We start from the raw sequence: 13,225 nt of genomic DNA on the forward strand, positions 1-13,225 counted from the left end.
GTTAAGATTGGTGCGGTCAAGTGAGGGCTTTTTTTAAGTATGGGGGTGACTAGTGCAAGTTTTAGAGAGTTGGAGAAGATGCCAGAAGTGACCGAAAGATTGAAGATGTGAGTTAGAGAGTATAGAATAGGGCCAGAGGGCGAACGTAGCATTTACAATGGAACAGGGTCCAGGGGGAGGTTAGAGAAAAGTTAAGCAACCGTGTCTATAGTGGCAGAGTTGAATGAAGGAAGCAATAATTGTACCTGTGGGCATGGGTTGTTAGGCAGAGAAGATATCTGTACAGTAGAGATCTCCTCACAAATTTTATCACTCTTATATTTGAAGTGATCGGTGATCTCCTGGGCAGTGAGTTAGTGGGTTGAGGACGAACTACAGAGTTAAAGGTAGAGAAGAGCTGATGGGGATGGGATGATAAGTTGTTAATGAGAGTGGTAAAATAGGTCTGCTTAGCTGTGAGGAGGCAGGAATTGTATTTCTGGAGGGCAGATTTATATTTGTTAAAATCTTCCTTAGACTAAAGCCTCGTGCATACGGTACCACAGCTGCTCAAGAGCACGGCTATGTTTTTTTAAGACTTCTGGTGTCATCAACTTGTCATAGTTGTAGGGGTCTAGGCCTGATTCTGTGTGTAGCGAGGGGGGCCAGTGTATCCAGGGAGAATGATAGTGAGCTGTTGTAGACAGAAGTGGCTAAGTTGGGGCAGGACAGGGATGAGATTTTGTCATAGTGGTAGTCAGTAGCAGAGGAGAGGGCTGAGGTGGTAAAGGTTTCTACAGCTAATTGTTAGGCAGTTGGAGGAAGGGGAGGTGAAATATAGTGAAATTAATAAAGGTAGTGGTCAGAGAGAGGAAAAGGATTTTTGGAGAGGTTGCATGGAGTATATGCTAGATTGGCAAAAGTATTGGGACACCTGCCTTTACACACAGTCTTAGTCCATAGGGTTCAATATTGAGTTGGTCCACCCTTTGCATAACAGCTTCAACTCTTCTGGGAAGGCTGTCCACAGGGTTTAGGATGTTTGACCATTCTTCCAGAAGCGCATTTGGAGAGGTCAGGCACTGATGTTGGATGGAGAAGGCCTGGCTCGCAGTCTCTGTTCTTGCTTTGTGCACAGTTGTGTTGGAACAGGAAGGGGCCATCTCCCAAACGGTTTCCACAAAGTTGGCAGCATGAAATTGTCCAAAATGTCTTGGTACACTGACACATTTAAGCCCCATACACACGGTCGGACTTGTACAAACTTTTCCGTGGACTTTTGTACAAAGTGTGTTGTCCACAAGTTTGTATTGCATACACACGGTCGGACTTTTTGACAACAAACACGAACGTAATGACGTCACAACGTACTGACGCCGCTTCAAAAGAGGACGTTCAATGACTCCAGCGCCACCTTTGGTCAACTTCTGTATTGTAGTCTGATCGTTTGCAATGGTTCTGAGCATGCGTGTTTGTACCTTGTACAAAAGTCCGATGCTTTTGCATACACACGGTCGGACTTTGCTCCATCGGACTTCTGTTGTCAAAAAGTTTGTCCGTTCGCAGAGCCAACAAAAGTCCGATGAAAACAGAAAAAGTTTGTCCGATGGAGCGTACACACAGTCGGATGTTGCTCCAAAACAGCTAATTTGCATGTTTGTTGTCAAAAAGTCCGACCGTGTGTACGGGCCTTAAGAGTTCCCATCACTGGAACTAAAAGACCAAGTCCAATCCCTAAAAAACCACCCCCCCCCCCCTTCGCCAAATGCTTTGGAACAGTGCACAAAGCAAGGTCCATAAAGACATGGATGAGCGACTTTGGGGTGGAGGAACGTGACTGACTCCTGACCTCAACCTGATAGATTACCTTTGGGATGATTTAGAGCGGAGACTGCCAGGCCTTCTTATCCAACATCAGTGCCTGACCTCACAAATGCGCTTCTGGAAGAATGGTAAAACATTCCCATAGATACACTCCTAAACCTTGTGGACAGCCCAAAAGGGTGGGCCAACTCAATATTGAACCCTACAGACTAAGACTGTGATGCCATTAAAGTTCATGTGTGTGTATAGGCAAGTGCTCCAATACTTTTGGCAATATAGTGTAGGTGGAAAAAAACAAGGTCAAGGGTGTTAACATCAGAGTGTAGCTTACACTTGTGGCTAGGTAGGCTGTAAAAGCATGTGGGTTTTTACTGCCCGCTTTAGAGGCTGCCAGGGCAGCCGTATAGGGTATATACTTGGCACAGCAGAAATTATCTCCCTTGTCTTGTTCAGTACTGCCACCCGAACACAACCCATTCAAGTGAATGGGGCTGCAGCACAACCGTGTACAATACACATGGTTGCAATGCAGGCACCCCCCCTGACCGCCTGTTAAATGCCCCCCCGAAAAGCAATCCACCACATATTGTTCTTCAGAGTGCTCTGCATGCGTAAAAAAAAAAAAAAAACCCTTAGGGTAGATCTAGACATCGTTCCATTCCATATGGGGCTGCCATATCCATGCGCCCAGCACCTCATTTACATGCAGTGTAGCAGACGCATGGATTCCATTGGTAGTTTTTTTTTTTTTTTAAGACACGCAATTAGAGCCAGAGCCTCTAACTGGCTTCAAAAAAGGGTGGGCTCAGGGAGCAGAGCACTGTGCCCCAGGCCCACCAAGTTGTGGGACAATAGCGAATGAATATTCCTGATTCTCCTCCCTGCCAATCCTGGCTCAGGACCCGATTGGCTGAGAGGAGAAGCGATCTGAGGAGGAGGAGACGCAGGGGAAGCTGTGCTGGAGACGTAGGGTGAAGTTGCTGCTAAGAGTAAGCCTTCGATCTAGATTGGTTAAGTGCGGGAGGACTGACGGATTGCAGCCCTCCCAAAATATACCACCAGCTGCCACTGGATTTAGGCGTGTGGCTAAGTCTCCCTATCCTCTGAAGGGGTCGATCAATGTTCTGATTACGCTTCAAGGGCTACTGTCAGGCGGTGAGGAAGCGTTACAATGCCTCCTCACCTCCTGTTTTAACCCCAATTTTGCTGACAAACACCCATTGCACGCGGCTGTGGAGTGTTTGTGGCGCTTCCTCATTTGCTTGAGCGTGTAGTGTTCAGCAGGCAGAAATTGCTACATATCAGGTAAACTTTACCGCGGACATCACTGCAGCATGTAAACACCCCTGTCTGCTGCCTATTGCAGCTTAAGGGCAGGGGCAGTTGCCGGGTGGCGAAAATGAAGCTCGGCCGTGCATTTTTGCCGTCCCCACAACCGCACGTCTAAAAAAAAAAAAAAAAGCCTTCATGAGGTTTTTACGTACGTGTATTTACCACCATGTTTACACTTGCCTAAAAAGAAATAAAATGTATGCAAGTATGCAGTGTTTTGTGCATGTCCCCTGAAGGGCCCCTGTACACAGTGCAGTGTGCCCCCACCTCCTCCCTCTCTCCTCAGCCAGAAGAGGCGTGTACAAACTGTGCACTCGCCTGTGCACACACAGCTCCAAGAATACAAAGGGGACACGCTGACCTTCATGTATCCTTTCCTAGAAGCCAGCTGATTGGGGATTTCTCCTAGGGTCACCTCTCCCCGTGTGTTCTGAGGTATTTTCCCATGTCTTGTGTGCTATATTCCTGTACCCTGCCGGTCCAGTGTGCGCTGTGGTGTGTGTATGGATGGGAGTGGGCCGGCTCAGGTGTTGCTGCTTTTGCCTCACGCTCGTAGGGCTCAATAGGGGGGGAGATGCGAATGGCACGGTGTACAGGTGCCGCCGTGTAACTTTCTATAGACTGTGGGGGGAGCAGGGTTAATGCGGCGGTTATACGAGCTGTGTGCGCCTCCCCTCACAGTGACTACGCCGTAGGCTGACTGAGGCGCTTCCTGCTACTGTTCATCTTCCTGCGCTCGGCTGCTGCTTGTCCCGTGAGTTCAGCCGCCTAGACAGTTTCTGCAGGTTTTCCAGCATTACTGGCAGCCGAGGGGTTAACACGTAGCTGGGACCAGAAGCAGCATCGCGTTCGACGTAACTACACCGGTGGAGTCTGATTGGACGTAGCTGTTATTGACGGCATGGATTAGCGAATCGCAGAGCGCTTACGTGCGGCCAATCGGAAACTGTGTGTGAGCGCGATGTACACGGCTCTCAGTAAGTCGCGTACACCCTGGACGTCACGTGGTGCGGTGGTTAGCGTGTACTGACCACGCCTCCTGCTTTGAAGTTTGGATGCGCGGTAGAGGGCTTGTAGGAGGGAGTAATGTACTGCGCAACACGCGTATGAATAGGATAGCAAAGTGAAATGTGTGACCTAGACAGGCCTATTTATACCATACCTCCCAACGTTTTGAGAGGGGAATGAGGGGCACCTACTAGCAAACGTATGTAGGCTTAGGACACGCCCCCGCCACACCCATTAAAGGGGAAATAACCCCAAAAAAGGTTAAATAAATCCACAAGTGCTTTTTTACCACTACTATTCCTTTATATTGGCTTTTATAATTGAACAATTCAGCAATTTAGAAAGTGAATGAAAGGTTTAGCGCTGGGAAACATTGAAAGATAAAAAGTGCATTTTATATACAACTATATGGATGACCAAAATAAAGGACATTGTTCCAAATCAGGGACAGTACCTCAAAATCAGGGACAGTTGGGAGCTATGTCTATACGAGTCTAGTCGTTTATTATAATACCCAAGATTTTGTTAACCCGCACTCCTGCGATTCATTGTTAACCACTTGAAGACCAGGCCTCTTCTGGAACTTTTTTGTTTAAGGCTGGGTTCACACTAGTGTGCTGTCAGACATCGCATGTGATTCCCACGGCATTAGCTGTGCAGATCACATGCGATGTCTGCGATGCGATTTTAGCCATACAAACTGTATGGCTGAATCGCATCAGCACTAAAATGGTGTAGGCCCCCCTTTTTTTTTTTGGTCCTCACTGGAATCAAGTCGCATGGGTGTTCACACCTATGCGATCCGATTCCTGCACCATTTTACAGTTTGCACTGCGAACCGATCTGTGGGTGTCCGCCCGCGGGACCACTTTTATCTAAAGAGAATCGGCCATAGTAAAAAAAATACTGGGGTTATGTCAGCTAGTTGCTGTCAGGGGTTTAATCAGAATCTGGACCAAAAACTGTGTGTGTTTTTATTACTTTGACACTTTTTTGGTGAATGGGTAGGGGTACTATGTACCTGGTACTCATTCACATGGGGGGAATTCTGGGGGCGACCCTTCTTAAAGGGGGCTTCCAGATTCCGATTAGCCCCCTGCCCACCAACTCACACAACCACCGGCCAGCATTGTGGGGATAAGTCCCTTGTGCAGAGCCCTCCTGCCTCAAAGCACCCCCCCTCCCCATGTTGAGGGCATGTGGCCTGGTATGGCTCAGGAGGGGGTGAGGGGTAATTCTACGGCTGTAGAGTCATCGGTTGTTAAGGACATGGCAGCTGGCATCCCAGCCCGCTCCCAGTCCGCATCCCAGCCCGCTCCTTAGCAACCAAAACTGTTTTTTCACAAATCCCAGCCCGCTCCTTCGCAACCAGCTCAAAGCAGTAAATTACCGCATTGATTAATATTTCAATTTTGGTAGTTAATGCAAAATTCTTAGGCTACATTCACACTGAGGTGCTTTACTGGTGTTTTAGCACTAAAATTAGCGCCTGTAAAGTGCCTCTCCTGTCACTCCAGTGCGAAAGCCAGAGTGCTTTCAGACTGGAGCGGTGCTCTGGCAGGATGTTAAAAAAAAAAGTCCTGCAAGCAGCATCTTTGGGGGGGGGGGGGGGGGGGGGGGGGGCTTTTCGGAGCGGTGTATACACCGCTCCTAAAACATCCTGCCCATTGAAATCAATGGGTAGCGCTGCCGAAGAGCCTGCAAAGCACTTCAGCAGTGGCGGTTTGTGGGTGCTATTAACCCTTTCATCGGCCCCCCGCCCCAGTGTGAAAGTGCCCTTAGTGAATTGACCCCAAAGTGTCCAAAAAAATTTGGTAGGTATTTTGAGAACAGGCTGTGATGTAGCTGGGGGCTGAGTTGTTGATGGCTTTGTAAGCTATTGTTAGTATCTTGAATTTAATTCGTTGGGTTAGATGAAACCAGTGGAGGGATTGGCAGAGAGGAGTTGCAGACCCTGAGCCGTTTGTAAGGTGGAAGAGTCTGGTAGCAGCATTCATGGTGAACTGAAGGGGGGATAGTCTATTTAGAGGTAAGCCAATGAGGGGGGAGTTGCAGTAATTGTGGTGAGAGATGACCAGGGAGTGAATTAGGAGCTTTGTGGTGTCATTGGCGAGGAAGGGGTGTATCTTGGGGATGGTGGAGGTTGAGGCGTCAAGCTTTGGACAATGATTGGATGTGGGGGCAAAAGCATAGGTCAGAGTCCAGGATTACACCGCATGGGGGGGGGGGTTGACAGAGAAAATCAGGAAGAGGCATGTGGGGGAGGAAATATTATGAGCATGGTTTTGGACAGATTGAGTTTGAGGTAGTCGTGTGATATCCACACTGATATGTCTGTTAGTAAATTGGTGATGCGTGAGGAGACTGATGGAGTGAGCTGAGGGGGGTAGAGAGATAGATTTGGGCTTCATCAGCATATAAATGGTATTAAAAGCCATGGGAGGCGATCAGCTGACCCTGGGAGGAGGTTTAGATTGAGAATAGGAGAGGTATAAGAACAGAACCTTGGGGGACCCCAACGGAGAAAGGGAGAGGAGTCAGAAGAATTGTAAGTGACACTGAAGGAGCGGTGGGTTAGGTAGGATGAGAACCAGCAAAGAGTACAGTTACGGAGACTAAAGAAGTGACATTTTTGGAGAAGGAGTGGGTGGTCCACTGTGTCAAAGGCAGCAGAGAGGTCCAGCAGGAATAGTATGGAATAGTGTCCGTTGGTTTTTAGCCGTTAGTAGGTCATTTGTGAGTTTAAGGAGAGCAGTTTCCATGGAGTGTGGAGGGTGAAATCCAGACTGAAGGGGATCAAGAAGTTTCTTCTCAGTCAGATAGTTGCCCAGCCAGTTGTAGACCAGAAGTTGTACATGTAAACAAAAAGTGGCAGAAAAGGCCTGGTCTTAAAGTGACTTGGCACAACACACATTAAAACGTAAAAAATGTAAGTGGCAACACAAGTTCCCGCTAAGCTCAAGTCTGAATGGGGCCTTATGCCCCATAAACATGATCGGATTTTCCAACAACAAATGTTGGATGTGAGCTTGTTGGCTGAAAGTCCGACCATGTGTATGCTCCCATCGAACATTTTTTGTCGGACTTTCCGCCAACAAATGTTGGCTAGCAGGTTCTCAGATTTTCCGGCAACAAAACTTTGTCGTCAGAATTTCCGATCATGTGTATACAAGTCCAACGCACAAAAGTATACGCATGCTCGGGAATCAAGCAGAAGGAGCCGTACTGGCTACTGAACTTCCTTTTTCTCGGCTTGTCGTACATCTTGTACATCACCTCATTCCCACGTTTGTAATTGTTGGCCAACATTTGTGTGACCGTGTGTATGCAAAACAAGTTGGAGCCAACAACCTTCAAACAAAATTCCACATTTGTTGTTGGAAAGTCTGATCGTGTGTACGGGGCATTAGAGTCCTTGCACAGGGTCCTTTTGCATCTTTTTTTTTAATTGTTGCAGAAACCGAACATAGGGGGCAAAAGTATATTCAAAAATAGTTTCTTGCCTTAGAATCTGTTCACAGTGGATAGAACACAGTGCAGGAAAGGCGCACTCTGAGTGTGTTCACTCCACAGAAACGCGCTGTCCTTGCGAGATGTGCAGGTGCCAATAATTTGTTACTGGCACCCCAAATGCCCAAGGTCGGCAAGCCATTGATGGCAATCTGGATTTGTTGACTCACTATCCCGGAGCATCAGAGTGCATTAAGCTGGTGCCGGCAGAGGGAACAGGAGCCACATAAGCTGCTGGGTCTCCTGGGTCCTTGCTTTCAGTTATTCTTTTTGGGGGTTTATAGTAATCTCTAGCAAGCAATGCAGATTTTAATGTGTGCAAAAAAAAGAGAGAATTTCTCCTAGCAGACAAGTGGTTAAAGTGAAGGTACAATTACACTTATAAAACCCCACTAACCCACCTTTCAGTCTTTCATAATGGGGTACTGTTCTGTACACCTGCGCAAACGGCCACGTTTACCTGCATGAGAGATACAGGTGTTCCATGCAGCCATATGCAGGCAGCCTCTTAAAACCAATGGTTGGTGGACACCTGCATGGATCTCCAAGCACATACCTGAGTGTACATCTGTGCAGGACAGAAGCATGTCCCAGAACACCTGTGCCTTCCATGCAGGTAAACTTGACTTGTTGTACAGAACACTACGCCCGTGGGAATGAGGCCCTATACTCATTTGTCCAAAATCACGCAAAATATTAGGCTCCATTCACATTTGGCGTTTTGGGATTTCAGTGATTTGAGATCCTGTGATCTCAGATCGCACTGCAGTCACAAAACGCAGGTTCAGGTGCCATTCATTTTTACACATGACACTTACAATGCAGTGCAGTTTTGCCACGATTGTCACAGCAAACCGCAACGTACGCAGCTTGTCACCCAAAAATGAGCAGGAGCTTCTTTTGGTCAACAAGCTTTGCAGTTTGCTGTGATTGCTGCACGATTTATTGCTACAAAATCGCAATGTTTTCGGTGCCATTGAAAACGAATGGCAGCCAAATCTGCCATTTGATTGTAGTGCAGTTTGAGACCGCAGGCAGAATCGCTGCTATTCTGCCTGCAATCCCAAAACGCCAAATGTGATCGGAGCCTTAATGACTAGATTGCACAACAGCTGTTGATAGACATTTAGTAGCAGTTTCTATTAAAGTGGTTCTAAAGGCTGAAGGATTTTTACCTTTATGCATTCTGTGCATGAAGGTTAAAAACCTTCTGTATGCTGTGGCTCCTCCCAACCTCCCCAATCCTTACCCAAGCCCCCTCCAATCCAGCGATATTCACAATCGCCTCAGCTGCATGGGGACTCTCCCTCCTCATTGGCTGAGACAGCAGTGGGAGTCCGTTGGCTCCCACTGCTGTCAATCACAGCCAATCAGGAGAGGGGGGTGTCCCCAGGGTAAGTGGCTTTCTCTGGAGGCACTGCTTGAGGGAGAGGAGCCAGGAGCACCGGGGGACCCCAAAAGAAAAGCATCAGAGCTGCTCTTTGCAAAACCACCACACAGAGCAGGTAAGTATAATTTTTTTTTTTTTTAAATGCAAAAAAACAAAAACAGCTTTAATATCACTTTACCTCTATTAATATTTGCCTGCCTTATTGTTTTTTTTTTTTTTTTTAGGAAATTACATTATTATTATTATATCTGGCAAGTACAATAATAAACAGAGACACACTGCTATCTGCAGGCTTAGGCCGCGTACACACGGGCGGACTGTTCGCCCAACCTTGTCCGCTGAACAGTGTTTGGGCGGACAGTCCGCTCGTGTGTGGGCTTTCAGCGGACAGTTTCAGCGGACAGTTGGACGGACAAAGTCTTTCGGAAATTCCGAAAAACTGTCCGCTGAAACCGTGTTTGAGCGAACAGTCCGCCCGTGTGTGGGCCTGTCCGCTGTACTTTCGAAATGAGCGGACTGTTCCCGCTCGGAAAGTCCGCCCATTTCGAGCGCGTGTACAGGTAGGCGGGGCCCGCGAAGGAGACGTCGCGGGCTCCGCCGCCTGGAATGGGCTTAAAGGGGAACCCCAACGCCGAAAAAAATCGGCGTGGGGGTTCCCCCAAAGTCCACACCAGACCCTTGTCCGAGCACGCTACCCGGCCGGCCAGGAAAGGGGGGCGAGCGCGCCCCCCCTCCTGAGCCGTACCAGGCCGCGTGCCCTCAACATGGGGGGGTGCCTTGGGGAAGGGGGGGCCGCGCGGCCCCCCCACCCCAAAAGCACCTTGTCCCCATGTTGATGAGGACAAGGGCCTCTTCCCGACAACCCTGGCCGTTGGTTGTCGGGGTCTGCGGGCGGGGGGCTTATCGGAATCCGGGAGCCCCCTTTAAGAAGGGGGCCCCCGGATACCGGCCCCCCACCCTATGTGAATGAGTATGGGGTACAATGTACCCCTACCCATTCACCTGTGAAATAAAGTACAAAAAAAAACACAACACAGGGAAAAAATATTTTATTGCACAGCTCCGGGGGTCTTCCGTCTTCGGGGGTCTTCTCGCCGGACTCCTCCGCTATGTGTGTGTAGCTCTTTTACTAGCGGAGGAGTCCGGCTTTCTTCCTCCCCGCCGCCGGCCTCTTCTCCCGACTTCGGGGGTCTTGTCCCCCTCTTCGGTTCTTCTGCCGGGCCACCGCGCCTTCTTGTAGCTCTTTTACAGGCGGTGGCCCGGTCTTCTGTCGCCGCTGTCGTCGCCGCCGCCGCCGCCTTCCGTTCTTGTTCTTCTTCTTGTTCTTCTTCTTCTTCCCCAGGAGATGTTGACTCGACGAGCTCTCCGGCCGGAATGCCAGAGCCGCGCTGTGCGGTCACTTATATAGTGACAATGGGGCGGTGTCACATGGTATATGTCACATGGGTTGGTCACATGGTGACCCCGCCCCCTTACGATGTCATAGTCCCCATGTGACATCAACCCATGTGACCAACCCATGTGACATATACCATGTGACACCGCCCCATTGTCACTATATAAGTGACCGCACAGCGCGGCTCTGGCATTCCGGCCGGAGAGCTCGTCGAGTCAACATCTCCTGGGGAAGAAGAAGAAGAACAAGAACGGAAGGCGGCGGCGGCGGCGACAGAAGACCGGGCCACCGCCTGTAAAAGAGCTACAAGAAGGTGCGGTGGCCCGGCAGAAGAACCGAAGGCGGCGACAGAAGAACGGAAGGCAGCGGCGACAGAAGACCGGGCCACCGCCTGCAAAAGAGCTACAAGAAGGCGCGGTGGCCCGGCAGAAGAACCGAAGAGGGGGACAAGACCCCCGAAGTCGGGAGAAGAGGCCGGCGGCGGGGAGGAAGAAAGCCGGACTCCTCCGCTAGTAAAAGAGCTACACACAGATAGCGGAGGAGTCCGGCGAGAAGACCCCCGAAGACGGAAGACCCCCGGAGCTGTGCAATAAAATATTTTTTCCCTGTGTTGTGTTTTTTTTTGTACTTTATTTCACAGGTGAATGGGTAGGGGTACATTGTACCCCATACTCATTCACATAGGGTGGGGGGCTTGTCCTCATCAACATGGGGACAAGGTGCTTTGGGGTGGGGGGGCCGCGCGGCCCCCCCTTCCCCAAGGCACCCCCCCATGTTGAGGGCACGCGGCCTGGTACGGCTCAGGAGGGGGGGCGCGCTCGCTCGCCCCCCTTTCCTGGCCGGCCGGGTAGCGTGCTCGGACAAGGGTCTGGTGTGGACTTTGGGGGAACCCCCACGCCGATTTTTTTTCGGCATTGGGGTTCCCCTTTAAGCCCATTCCAGGCGGCGGAGCCCGCGACGTCTCCTTCGCGGGCCCCGCCTACCTGTACACGCGCTCGAAATGGGCGGATTTGCCTCCGCCTTACGTGGGCGAGTCCGTTCATTTCAAAAGTTGAGCGGACTGTTTGGCAAACAGTTCGTTGAAACAGTCCGCTCGTGTGTGGGCAAGTCCGCTCATGCAAATTTTGAGCGGACTGTTTGCCGAAACTGTTTGACGAACAAGGTTGGGCAAACAGTCCGCGCGTGTGTACGCGGCCTTAAAGCGGTATTAAACCCCAAACCAAAAATGTAATATATTGCAGCTTACCAATCAATGTGGTGGCTGCAGTATTTTTCTTTTTTTCCCCCCTCTTCTTTTCACCTGATGATTTGGCCAGTAGCACTCCTCTGTATTAGCCCTTGTACACATGGTCGGAGATTCCGACGGAATGTGTCCTATCGGACCGTTTTGTGGCATAATCCGACTGTGTGTGGTCTCCATCGGACTGTTTCCGACAGACCAAGTTTTCCAACTTGTCCATAAATTTTTTTGACAAAATGCTCCGATCGGACATACTCCGATCATGTGTAGCCTACTCTGACAGACAAAGTGCCACGCATGCTCAGATCAAATTCCTAGACCAAAGCTATTGGCTACTAGCCTGAACGTAGTCCCATCGTAACGAAATAACGTCATCGTTATAACGTCAACGTTATGTACAATCGGATTTTCCGACAACTTTGTTCGACCGTGTGTATGCAACAGTTTTGGACAAAATCCGTCAGACAAAATCTAACAGATTTGGTTGTCAGAATGTCCGACCGTGTGTACAAGGGTTTAGAGTGCCCCCATTCTGAATTGATGAGTACAGGGAGCACAGCAGACAGCAGAATTGTCAGTCTTGGGGAGGTTAATGTTAAATGGTCTAAGGCCACATACACACTATCAGATTTATGGTCGGAAAAAGATCTGATGGTTTTCCCGACGGAATTCCGCTCAAGCTGTCTTGCCTACACACGGTGACACCAAATTCTGACTGTCAAGAATGCTGTGACGTACAACGGGACTAGAAAAAGGAAGTTCAATAGCCACTAGCCAATGGCTTCTATCTCGTAGTTGAATCTGAGCATGCGTGAGTTTTTGCGTATCGGAATTGCATACATATGATTGGAATTTCCAATAGAAAGTTTTTCCATCGGCAAAACTGAGAACATGCTCTCAAATTTTTGCTGGCAGGAATTCAGCCAGCTAAATTCCGATGGAGCATACACATGGTCGTATTTGCCGATGAAAACCTCTCATCGGTCTTTTGCTGGCCGAAATTCCGATTGTGTGTATGCGGCATAACAGATTCAAACACACTAAACAAATTAAAGCCAAACTCCAGCTCACGCTTTATAAATCAGTTAGAGCAAACCATTTTTTTTTCCTTTTGGGATAAAATTTTTACAAATAAATAAAACACTGATCTTAACAAGCACCCCATGCCAGTTGTAAGTGGTTTGTCTCATCCCTGTAAACTGATACTTCTGGAAGAGGGCTTGTTTTTTTTAAATAATAGGCCACTTACAGGCCAGATCACCAGATGAAAATGTAGGAAAGATAAAAAAAAGAAAAAAAAGAAAGAAACAAAAAACGAATGCAGCCATCACATTTAAGAATTGGTAAGTGGCAATATAATAAGTGTTTGCTTTTGGGTTTATTACCTCTTTAAGAGTTTACGAATGAAACTCCAGCCTGGATATGATCACCATTGACTGTGGAGTCTGAGAACAAAGAACTTGTACAATTTCCTAGTTCTCATGCTCTCATGGAACAGGGGTATAGGATTGCCACTGTTCTTGAAGTGAAATGGATACTTTGTTTT

At 48.8% G+C, this 13,225-nt stretch overlaps 1 protein-coding gene across 2 annotated transcripts in view; it reads left to right on the forward strand.

The window, feature by feature from the left end:
* The first annotated feature begins 3,366 nt into the window (after window positions 1–3,366).
* Window positions 3,367–13,225, forward strand: part of CUNH14orf93 (chromosome unknown C14orf93 homolog) — a 57,050-nt gene continuing 47,191 nt past the window's right edge. Inside the window, exon 1 of one of the 2 annotated variants that reach the window (XM_077468960.1) lies at window positions 3,367–3,502. The gene's annotated coding sequence lies outside the window, so the exon portion shown is untranslated. Of the gene's footprint in view, window positions 3,571–13,225 lie in introns of both variants that reach the window. The other variant, XM_077468952.1, reaches the window with a different exon arrangement.

The sequence above is a fragment of the Lithobates pipiens genome, unplaced genomic scaffold (assembly GCF_037356315.1).
Source record: "Lithobates pipiens isolate NorthernLeopardFrog02 unplaced genomic scaffold, aLitPip1_a1.2 Scaffold_11, whole genome shotgun sequence".
NCBI lineage: Eukaryota > Metazoa > Chordata > Amphibia > Anura > Ranidae > Lithobates > Lithobates pipiens.